The sequence below is a fragment of the Nycticebus coucang genome, chromosome 7, assembly GCF_027406575.1.
Source record: "Nycticebus coucang isolate mNycCou1 chromosome 7, mNycCou1.pri, whole genome shotgun sequence".
Lineage (NCBI taxonomy): Eukaryota > Metazoa > Chordata > Mammalia > Primates > Lorisidae > Nycticebus > Nycticebus coucang.
This window is the reverse complement of record NC_069786.1, coordinates 121,056,002-121,068,095: the sequence shown is the minus strand read 5'-3', so window position 1 is coordinate 121,068,095 and position 12,094 is coordinate 121,056,002.

Below are 12,094 nucleotides of genomic sequence, written 5' to 3'. Positions count from 1 at the left end.
AATGGTAAACAAGGAGATTTTAATCCCTGTAGATTTTTTTCAGTTAATTCTGTGACATCTAGATTTAGACAACTGCACAATTTGTTGAATTCAAAATACCTTAACTCAGAGAAAGGAAAATTATTTGTGAACAACTGCAAGTTTATTTAAATCCTTTCTCTAGACCTGCCACGTGCTTGAACTCGTCATGAGACGTGGCCCGTGGTAATGGCCTGTGTGATGTGCTTTGCTCTCGCCTGGAAGCCCCTAGGATGCGGGGACTGGTCCTCGTGTTTGTGCTCTCAGCGCCTCTGTCACACAAGCTCTGCTCTGTCCTTGAAGTCTTTAGACCTTTGGTGGAGATCTTTTCTGGGTTTCATTCACTTATTGAACATATTAGCAGAATTGCAGGTATGTTTTTAGGCCAAATATGTAGAAAGTTCTGTTGTGTGGTTTCCTTGAGCTGTTGTGGTTAGAGGAACTGATTAGAGAGAGCAACTTCCGTAAGTAGAATCATCTGGCTCCATTAGCCCAGTGTGATATTACAAAGAAGAAGAAAGGGAGAGGGAAAAAAAAATAGTGTACAGTCAAGCAGAAATGTGTTCATTTCTGAATTCACTTGAGTAAAAACAAGTAATTCTTTACTCAGGTGATCTGGGGACTTTATTTCATCTTTCTTGCATTTTGTTGTCAGATATGACATCTATATCTTTTGCTGCAGGAGTCATATCAGCTGTTGATCTAGCTAATGAATCACAAGTCTGAAATGTGTGCTGACCACACGGGCCAGCTTGCAGACCCACACCCCAGTACTGGCTCCACCTTCCCTGTGGATCCCAGCAATGGCCACTTCTCAGCATGCGGTTGGTGTTACCATGACCCCACCCTTCATCATCCATATTACTCCTGTGGCCTCCTAACCAGTTTCCCTGTTCTGCTCCATCAGGCTGTTCTCAACATCATCTTAGAACATGATTCAAATCATACCAGTCCCCTATACAAAACCCTCAGCTCTCCTATCCCATTTTCAGTGGAAGTTCCAAGTTCTAAAATGGTCCTCATTATCTCCCACGCCTCCTGCTATGGCCTCCTGGCTTCTGCCTCTCTAGCTGCACAGTTCTTGTCACCCTCCCTCTAGCTTCTTGGGAATTTGTGCAGGAGCAGTGTCAGCATGTAGTTAGCACCTGTAGTGTGTACAACGGGGTTCTGTATGCATAAATGAAAAGGAAATTATGTGTATTTTCTGAGGGAGTGAGCCTGAAGCGAAATAGTTGTGAGTGGCCATTTCCCCACCACCATCATTCTTACCCATCCCGTTTCACCTGCTGAGCTATTCTCACAACTTCCAAAGGGTGAAAGGAGCAGTTAGAGGAAGTGTAAGAAAATTCTATAAAGGGACGTGTATACACAAGGGACAATATGAGGTGTTTTTGTCTTTCTGAAACATCAAACTGTAGTTCTGGGGATCTGATCCTCATGAGACTTCAAGACAACTCCACTGTGTAGCTCATGTGTATGTGTGTGGTTCAGTGGTTTTAAAATACTTCTGCAAACTTTTAGACCTTCTTCCTATTGAGCAGTGGGGTCTATATTCCCTCCTTATGAATCTGAGCCACCTCAGTGACTCACTTACAGAATATGGTGGATGTGACATTGTGCAATATCTGAAGTGACATCAGAAAATGCCGTGCATGGCTCCGTGCCCATAGTACAGTAGTTATGGCACTGGCCATATACACTGAGGCTGAAAAATAGCCGGGCATTGTGGTGGGTGCCTGCAGTCCCAGCTACTTGGGAGGCTAATGCAAGAGAATCACTTAAGACCAACGGTTTGAGTTGCTGTGAGCTGTGATGTCACAGCACTCTACTGAGGGCAACATTGTAAGACTGTCTCAAAAAAAAAAAATGCCATGTACTTGACGCCTGCTTCTTTGTGGGAAGGCAGCTGTCTGAGACTGCCAGGTGTTGCGGTCAGTGGCTGAGCTGGGGTCCCAGACGACAGCCGGCGGCAGCCCCCAGCCATGTGCGTGGGCCATCTTGGACATCCAGCCCAGGTGAGCTCTCAGGTGGAAAGTTCAACTGACAGCAGCAGCCTGAGACACCCCACACGAGGACAGCCTCGCTAAGTGCTTCTTGAATTCCTGACCCACAAAATTGTGAACAAAATAAAATGATTGTTTCAAATCATGAAGTTTGGAGTGGTTTGTTACACAGCAATAGTAACCTAAACAGTGGGCCACTGGCCTCTTTTTTTTTTTTTTTTTTATTGTTGGGGATTCATTGAGGGTACAATAAGCCAGTTACACTGATTGCAATTGTTAGGTAAAGTCCCTCTTGCAATCATGTCTTGCCCCCATAAAGTGTGACACACACTAAGGCCCCACCCTCCTCCCTCCATCCCTCTTTCTTCTCCCCCCCCCATAACCTTAATTGTCATTAATTGTCCTCATATCAAGATTGAGTACATAGGATTCATGCTTCTCCATTTTTGTGATGCTTTACTAAGAATAATGTCTTCCACTTCCATCCAGGTTAATACGAAGGATGTAAAGTCTCCATTTTTTTTAATGGCTGAATAGTATTCCATGGTATACATATACCACAGCTTGTTAATCCATTCCTGGGTTGGTGGGCATTTAGGCTGTTTCCACATTTTGGCAATGGTAAATTGAGCTGCAATAAACAGTCTAGTACAAGTGTCCTTATGATAAAAGGATTTTTTTCCTTCTGGGTAGATGCCCAGTAATGGGATTGCAGGATCGAATGGGAGGTCTAGGTTGAGTGCTTTGAGGTTTCTCCATACTTGAAAAGTTGTACTAGTTTGCAGTCCCACCAGCAGTGTAAAAGTATTCCCTTCTCTCCACATCCACGCCAGCATCTGCAGTTTTGAGATTTTGTGATGTGGGCCATTCTCTCTGGGGTTAGATGATATCTCAGGGTTGTTTTGATTTGCATTTCTCTAATATATAGAGATGATGAACATTTTTTCATGTGTTTGTTAGCCATTCGTCTGTCGTCTTTAGAGAAAGTTCTATTCATGTCTCTTGCCCATTGATATAAGGGATTGTTGGCTTTTTTCATGTGGATTACTTTGAGTTCTCTATAGATCCTGGTTATCAAGCTTTTGTCTGATTGAAAATATGCAAATATCCTTTCCCATTGTGTAGGTTGTCTCTTTGCTTTGGTTATTGTGTCCTTAGCTGTACAGAAGCTTTTCAGTTTAATGAAGTCCCGTTTGTTTATTTTTGTTGTTGTTGCAATTGCCATGGCAGTCTTCTTCATGAAGTCTTCCCCCAGGCCAATATCTTCCAGTGTTTTTCCTATGCTTTCTTGGAGGATTTTTATTGTTTCATGCCTTAAGTTTAAGTCCTTTATCCATCTTGAATCAATTTTTGTGAGTGGGGAAAGGTGTGGGTCCAGTTTCAGTCTTTTACATGTAGACATCCAGTTCTCCCAACACCATTTATTGAATAGGAAGTCTTTCCCCTAAGGTAAGTTCTTGTTTGGTTTATCAAAGATTAGGTGGTTGTAAGATGTTAGTTTCATTTCTTGGTGTTCAATTCGATTCCAAGTGTCTATGTCTCTGCTTTTGTGCCAGTACCATGCTGTCTTGACCACTATTGCTTTGTAGTACAGACTAAAATCTGGTATGCTGATGCCCCCAGCTTTATTTTTGTTACGGAGAACTGCCTTAGCTATACGGGGTTTTTTCCGGTTCCATACAAAACGCAGAATCATTTTTTCCAAATCTTGAAAGTACGATGTAGGTACTTTGATAGGAATGTCATTGAATAGGTAGATTGCTTTGGGAAGTATAGACATTTTAACAATGTTGATTCTTCCCATCCATGAGCATGGTATGTTCTTCCATTTGTTAATATCCTCTGCTATTTCCTTTCTGAGGATTTCATAGTTTTCTTTATAGAGGTCCTTCACCTCCTTCTTTAGGTATATTCCTAGGTATTTCATTTTCTTTGAAACTATGGTGAAGGGAGTTGTGTCCTTAATTAGCTTCTCATCTTGACTGTTATTGGTGTATACAAAGGCTACTGACTTGTGGACATTGATTTTATATCCTGAAACATTACTGTATTTTTTGATGACTTCTAGGAGTCTTGTGGTTGAGTCTTTGGGGTTCTCTAAGTATAAGATCATGTCGTCAGCAAAGAGGGAGAGTTTGACCTCCTCTGCTCCCATTTGGATTCCCTTTATTTCCTTGTCTTGCCTAATTGTATTGGCTAGAACTTCCAGCACTATGTTGAATAGTAAAGGTGACAGAGGACAACCTTGTCTGGTTCCAGTTCTAAGAGGAAAAGCTTTCAGTTTTACTCCATTCAGTAAAATATTGGCTGTGGGTTTGTCATAGATAGCTTCAATCAGTTTTAGAAATGTGCCACCTATGCCTATACTCTTCAGTGTTCTAATTAGAAAAGGATGCTGTTTTATCAAATGCTTTTTCTGCATCTATTGAGAGGATCATGTGATCTTTATTTTTGCCTCTGTTAATATGCTGGATAACGTTTATGGACTTGCGTATGTTAAACCAGCCTTGCATCCCTGGGATGAAGCCTACTTGATCATGATGAATGACTTTTTTGATGATAAGCTGTAATCTATTGGCTAGGATTTTGTTGAGAATTTTTCCATCTATATTCATGAGTGAGATTGGTCTGAAATTCTCCTTTTTGTTTGGGTCTTTTCCTGGTTTTGGTATCAGGGTGATGTTTGCTTCATAGAATGTGTTGGGGAAGATTCCTTCTTCCTCAGTTTTTTGGAATAATTTCTGCAGTACAGGAATAAGCTCTTTCTTGAAGGTTTGATAGAATTCTGGAGTGAAGCCATCTGGACCAGGGCATTTTTTAGTTGGAAGCTTTTTTATTGTTTCTTTGATCTCAGTGCTTGAAATTGGTCTGTTCAGGAGGTCTATTTCTTCCTGGCTAAGTCTAGGGAGAGGGTGTGATTCCAAATATTGATCCATTTCTTTCACATTGTCAAAATTCTGGGCATAGAGTTTCTGGTAGTATTCAGAGATGATCTCTTGTATATCTGTGGGATCAGTTGTTATTTCCCCTTTATTGTTTCTGATTGAGGTTACTAGAGATTTTACTTTTCTATTTCTAGTTAGTCTGGCCAATGGTTTATCTATTTTATTTACTTTTTCAAAAAACCAACTCCTTGTTTCATTAATTTTCTGAATGATTCTTTTGTTTTCAATTTCATCGATCTCTGATTTGATTTTGGATATTTCTTTTCTTCTACTGAGTTTAGGCTTAGATTGTTCTTCTTTTTCCAATTCCATAAGATCTCTTGTGAGATTGTTGATGTGCTCTCTTTCTGTTTTTCGAATGTAGGCATCTAAAGCGATGAATTTTCCTCTCAAAACTGCTTTTGCATTATCCCACAGGTTTTGGTAGCTTGTGTCTTCATTGTTGTTATGCTCAAGGAAGTTAATGATTTCCTGTTTTATTTCTTCCTGCACCCATCTGTTATTCAACAGAAGATTGTTTAATTTCCATGCCTTTGGGTGGGGTTGAGCATTTTTGTTAGAGTTGAATTCCACCTTTAGTGCCTTATGGTCTGAAAAGATACAAGGTAAAATTTCAATTCTTTTGATTCTGTTGATATTTGTTTTGTGTCCCAGGATATGATCAATTTTGGAGAATGTTCCATGGGGTGATGAGAAGAATGTATATCTTTATCTTTGGGGTGGAGTGTTCTATATGCGTCTATCAAGCATAGTTGTTCTAGGGTCTCATTTAAATCTCTTACATCTTTGTTTAATTTCTGTTTAGAGGATCTGTCCAGCTCTGTAAGAGGTGTGTTAAAGTCCCCTGTTATGATGGTGTTATCAGATATCATATTGCTCAGACTGAGTAAGGTCTGCTTCAAGAATCTGGGAGCATTTAAATTGGGTGCATAAATATTTAGAATTGAAATGTCTTCTTGTTGTAGTTTTCCCTTGACCAATATAAAGTGACCATCTTTGTCTTTTTGACTTTAGTTGCTTTAAATCCACATGTATCTGAAAATAAGATTGCAGCTCCTCTTTTCTTCTGAATTCCATTTGCCTGAAAAATTGTCTTCCAACCCTTGACTCGGAGCTTTAATTTGTCTTTTGAAGCCAGGTGTGTTTCTTGCAGACAGCAAATGGATGGCTTGTGTTTTTTAATCCTGTCAGGCAATCTATGTCTCTTCAGAGGGGAATTCAAGCCATTAACATTTATTGAGATAATTGATAAGTGTGGTAGTATTCTATTCGTCTTATTTGGTGAGAGTCCATTGCTTAGTTTTATCTTTTGCATCAGTGTGGAGGTTAGGTTCTGTCCTTTGATTTCTGAGTTCTTACTTTGCTGCTGATCCATTGTGGTGGTCAGTGTGCAGAACAGGTTGAAGTATTTCCTGTAGAGCTGGTCTTGTTGTGGCGAATTTCCTCAATGTTTGTATATCCGTAAATGATTTGATTTCTCCGTCAATTTTGAAGCTTAGCTTAGCAGGGTACAGAATTCTGGGCTGAAAATTGTTCTGTTTAAGTAGATTAAAGGTAGATGACCATTGTCTTCTTGCTTGGAAAGTTTCATTAGAGAAGTCTGCGGTCACTCTGATGGATTTGCCCCTGTAGGTCAACTGGCGCTTACTCCTGGCAGCTTGCAGAATCTTTTCTTTTGTCTTGACTTTGGACAGGTTCATCACAATGTGTCTTGGAGAAGCTCGGTTAGAGTTGAGGTGACCCGTGGTCCGATATCCCTCTGAGAGCAGTGTGTCAGAATCTTTGGTGATGTTTGGGAAATTTTCTTTTATAATATTCTCTAGTATGGCTTCCATTCCTCTGGGGCATTGTTGTTCCCCTTCTGGAATTCCTGTAACTCGTATGTTGGAACGCTTCATAAAGTCCCATAATTCTGACAGTGAACGTTCTGCTTTCTCTCTCTTCTTTTCTGCCTCTTTTACTGTCTGAGTTATCTCAAGAACTTTGTCTTCTACCTCTGAAATTCTTTCTTCTGCATGGTCTAACCTGTTGCTGATACTTTCCATTGCATCTTTAAGTTCCCTAATTGACTGTTTCAGTTCCTTCAGCTCTGCTATATCATTTTTATATTCTTCATATCGTTCATCTCTTATTTGATTCTGTTTTTGATTTCCTTTTGGTTATTTTCCACTTTATTAGCAATTTCCTTCATTGTTTCCATCATTTCTTTCATTGTTTTCAACATGTGTATCCTAAATTCCCTTTCTGGCCACTGGCCTCTTAATTCCTCGCTTGGGGACCAGAGTGCAGAGCGGTCTCAGAAGGAAAGGAAGTGATGTGTGCAGACAAAGAACTTCAGAAACAAATTTCTTTTCCAGAAGGGCACCACGGAAGTGTAATGGTAGGTAACAGGTCATGATCCTCATGATGGTTTCTTGAGACTTTTATTTTTGCAAATTTTTGAGGGATTATTATTATTTGGGGGTCATATTAAATTCATTTTTTAACTAACCCACTCTGGACTAAGCATATTCAGATTTTTATATTGGACATATTTAAGGATACTAAATTTTTTCAGCCTTTTTGCCCATTATGTAATACAAGTTATGAACCATGATTAGGGCATGGACAATTCCGAATTACTATATTTTCAATTTTCCAAGTCCGTGCACTAACACTTCACTGTGTACCGTATACGATGTGTCTTACATTCCTGCGTATTGTGCTTTTATGGCCACAGCACAATTCGTTCCCTGAAAAAAAACTGAGGGCCTCTCACATAGAGGTAATATTCTAATTTCTTGAAACAACCTCAACGAACAAAACAAAGATTACTGCCCTTGTGGAGCTTGCGTTCTTAGGGAGACAGGAAAAAATAAATCTGAGGAATAGCTACACACTGCTAGGACAGGATGCTGGAAGGTGGGACGGACTGTGGAGAAAGGTGGAGGTGGTGCTGGTGGCGGTGACTTGCCAAATTAATGCACAAAGAATTTGAGGGAGGTGAAGGAGATAATATCTAAGTTGAAATCAAGGAACACAGGTCCCAAGCAGAGAGAAAATAGCTCTAACAAGGGCTCCGAGACAGCAGTGAGCTTGCTGTGTCTGGGGAAAAGCAAAGAGCCGTGTGGCTGCAGCGAGACGGAGAGTCCGCACAGGTGAGCCATCGCTGGGAGGGTCAGAGGGGAGTCGTCAGAAGCCCGTGAGTGCAGGAGTGATGTTGTCTGACCTGCGCATTGTTAGGGTCACTGGCTGCCCTGCTGTGCCATCTTTAGGGGCAGGTGTACAAGCGGGGAGACCACGGGAGAGGCTGGACAGTAATACAGGTGAGAAACCACAGGAGCTCTGTCAATGGCAGTGGTGAGAGGGGTGAGCTAGCTGTGGTTGGGATATATTTTGATGGAAGAGCCAACCTGATTTCCCGATGCCCCGGATGTGAGCTGCAGAAGTCAATGAATCAAAGATGACTCCAAGGTTTGTCCTGAGCAGTGGAAGGGCAGAGCTGCCCTAAGCTCACAGTTATGATGACAATCATCTGGGCAGTTGAAAAGGAGCTCCCACAGAACTCTCTGGTCTAAATGTGTTTTAGGGAAAAACTCAACATGTTCAGAACTGACCATATACCAAGCCTATGCCCCCTATGCATTTTTTTCTTTATTTCAAATGATATCTGTGATGAGGATAAATCCCTGTTTTACAGACAAGGAAACTAAAATTCTGCAAACTGAAGGAACTTGCTCAGCCTTAAGAAGTGGAAAGCCAGGATTCGGTTCTAACCTTGCTGTCTCCATCATCTTGTTCTTTCTGAGACACACTTGAATTCCTTTTCGTAGTTTTTAAGCCGGCATTCTTAATGCTGCGTGCTTCTTTCTTGTACTATGTTACTATACTGCTCTCTAGATAATTTAATTTTTGATTAAAGGATGTCAAATGCTGTCTGAATTTCCTCACTCCTGTGTCAATCCACTTGACTTCTATTACCCATTTATTAGCTTGAATGATCTATTCTTTTTTTTTTTTTTTTTTTTTTATATTTTTGAGCCAGAGTCTCACTTTGTCACCCTGGGTAGAGTGCCATTGCGTCAGCTCACAGCAACCTCAAACTCTTGGGCTCAAGTGATTCTCTTGCCTCAGCCTCCTGAGTAGCTGGGACTACAAGCGCCTGGCACAACCCCCGGCTTTTTTTTTTTTTAGAGGCAGAGTCTTGTTCTAGCTCAGGTTGGTCTTGAACCTGCGAGCTCAGGCAATTCAGCTGCCTGGGCCTCCCAGAGTGCTAAGATTACAGGCGTGAGCCACGGCGCCTGGCCTGAATGATCTGTTCTTATTGTTTATTATTTGTCATCCAGCAGAGCTTAAACACATTGCTGCTAAAGGCTGTTAAAGCCACGTTGCTTTTTATGCTAATTGTTTTTTTGTGGCTGTAGATACATAATTTCTAAATATAAGTATCTAAATATCTATGAGTTTCAAGTTCTTATATGTGAGTAACCTGTAGTTTCTCAGTATTTTTGCTGTGCTGACTTCTGAATCATTTATTTTTGACATGTGGATTAACTGTGGTGCCAGATAACCTGTTAATCAGGAATGTCAGGTAAACTATGTTTTTACATCTTGCTGGTCTATTACATGGAGATTTAATAGAAGGAAGATGTTGATGAAATGTGGAAATGATGGCAGCTTAGTCACGGCCACCTAAATCCCTTTGCCTGCTGACACCTTCAGCCTTGGGAATGTGGGGCAGGGACGAGGGAAGTATTCTGGAATACTTAGTTAGCTACCTATGTTGCTGATTAAAGAGGGGGCTGCAGACATTTCATTATCCCAGTGTGGAATAGCTGTTGCAAATATATTATAGTAGAACCTCTTTAGGTTGCCACCCAAGGGACTTCGACAAACTGGTCAACATATGAAAATGGTCAACATAAGAAACTAGGCCTACTGCATGTCTGGTCCATGAAAATTAGGTCAACTTCCAAAGGTGATCAATGTAGGAAGGTGATCAATGTAGGGAGGTGATCAACTATGGAGGTTCTACTGTATATTATTATTATTTTTTTTTTTTGAGACAGAGTCTCAAGCTGTCGCCCTGGGTAGAGTGCCGTGGCGTCAGCTCACAGCAACCTCCAACTCTTGGGCTTAAGCAATTCTCTTGCCTCAGCCTTCCAAGTAGATGGGACTACAGGCGCCCACCACTATGCCTGGGTATTTTTTTTTTTTTTTTTTTTTTTTTTGGCCGGGGCTGGGTTTGAACCCGCCACCTCAGGCATATGGGACCGGCACCCTATCCCTTGAGCTACAGGTGCCGCCCGTGCCTGGGTATTTTTTGGTTGTAGTTGTCATTGTTGTTTGGCAGGCCTGGGCTGGATTCGAACCTCCCAGCTCTGGTGTATGTGGCTGGTGCCCTAGCCGCTGAGCTACAGGTACCCAGCCACTACTGTATATCATTTTAGAAAGGTGGAACATATCCACTGATGCCTTTATCACTACCAAAGCCAGAAAGTAACACCCTTTTTGATGCGTGTAATACCTGCTAACCACGGCCTCTTCAGAACACCTCCAGGCTTGTCAGCCGTGGCTTCCTAGTTTCAATTGTAACTTAAGTCATATGAAATCTTGTTCACCTTTAGTCACTCTGGTTTGTCTGATGGTACAAAATTGAAGGAGGCTTATTCTCAGGGTCCTGCAGGAGCAGGGCTGGTGCTGTGCTGTCATGATTTTAATTTTGTTTAAAAGCAGAGGAAAAAATGAATATGTGTATAATAATGAGTCCAGCCTGGACTTATTTACCTTTATACCAAAATTGGCATAACATATAATTAGTAATATGTTTTTACAGAGGAAAGGGATCAGGGAGGAAAAAGTGGCCTCAGGCTCACTGAAGTCATAATACATCCCTGGTTAAACATCTGGAGCTGTGCCTGGCACTTGGCAGGTGCTCTGGGAATTACTGTCACATGAATGAGCCAGTGAAAGGAACATTCAACCAGAAAGATTTGGAGTTGAGCTCAGGAGACACTAGGCAAATAATTTGGTGCCTGGAAGTCTTCCAATTCTAATAATTACAGTTTCTAATTCCAAGTTTTAATCTGGGTTGACAGAAATGCCCAAAGACTATCTAATCCATGCTATGTTTGTATATGGACTTCACAAAACCGCCTGTCTATGTGATTCACAAAGACTGCAAGGGTTCTAAGGAATCCTTAGTAGACCAGCCCAGTAGCGTTCTTGCTGAATGGAAGCCCATTTTTTTTTTCCCTAATTTTGATGAAAATAATTGGTTATTTTTCTCTTGTCCCTGGCCTTTTGTTTATCTAAAAAGTTGCCTGTTGTCATCTCTTATCAATTCATGTTCCCCAAGTTTTAATGTAAACTATCTGTACCTTTCCAGAAGAGTTAGTGATGAATCTTGGTGAATTCTAGAACCCCATGCTGACATAGTAAACAGATCAGTGTTTCACATGTCAAGTCCCAATGGTAGAAAATCACATAGTTTGTTTCGAAGTTTGGGCAGAGTAGCCTTGTGGGACTGATGATAAATTTTCTAAATATAATTTTTGTTGTTACAGATGACAGCTTTTTTTTTTTGAGACAGGGTCTCATTTTGTGCTACAGTGCACTGACATCATCTTAGCTCATACCAAGCTCAGACTCCTGTGCTGAAGTGATCCTCTTGCCTCAAACTCTCTTGAGTAACTGGAACTACGGTGCCTACCACCATCCTGGGCTTATTTTTCTGTTTTGTGTTTTTTTTGGTAGAGACAAGATCTGAAGATCTCTCTTTTGCTTAGTCTAGTCTCGAACTTCTGACCTCAAGCAATCCTCTTGCCTCAGCCTCCTAGAGTGCTAGGATTACAGGGATGGGTTATCCTACTAGCTAGCATTTCTTTTTATGGACATTTATAACTTTGTTTTGGGTGTTAGAAGGTGGGGCAGTGTGCTACCGTGGTTAGGAGGGCAGGCTCTGATGCTTCCATGTCTGGGCTTGAATCCCAGATCTGCCACTTACTCGTAGTGTGAGCTTGGATTAGTTACGTAACCTCTCTGAACCTTACTTTTCTTTTAAGGAGAAGATTATGAGGGTGCTTACATTATTGGGAGGTTGTTACGGCCAAATTGACTAATCTGTGCGGAAGTGCTTGGAATGATCCC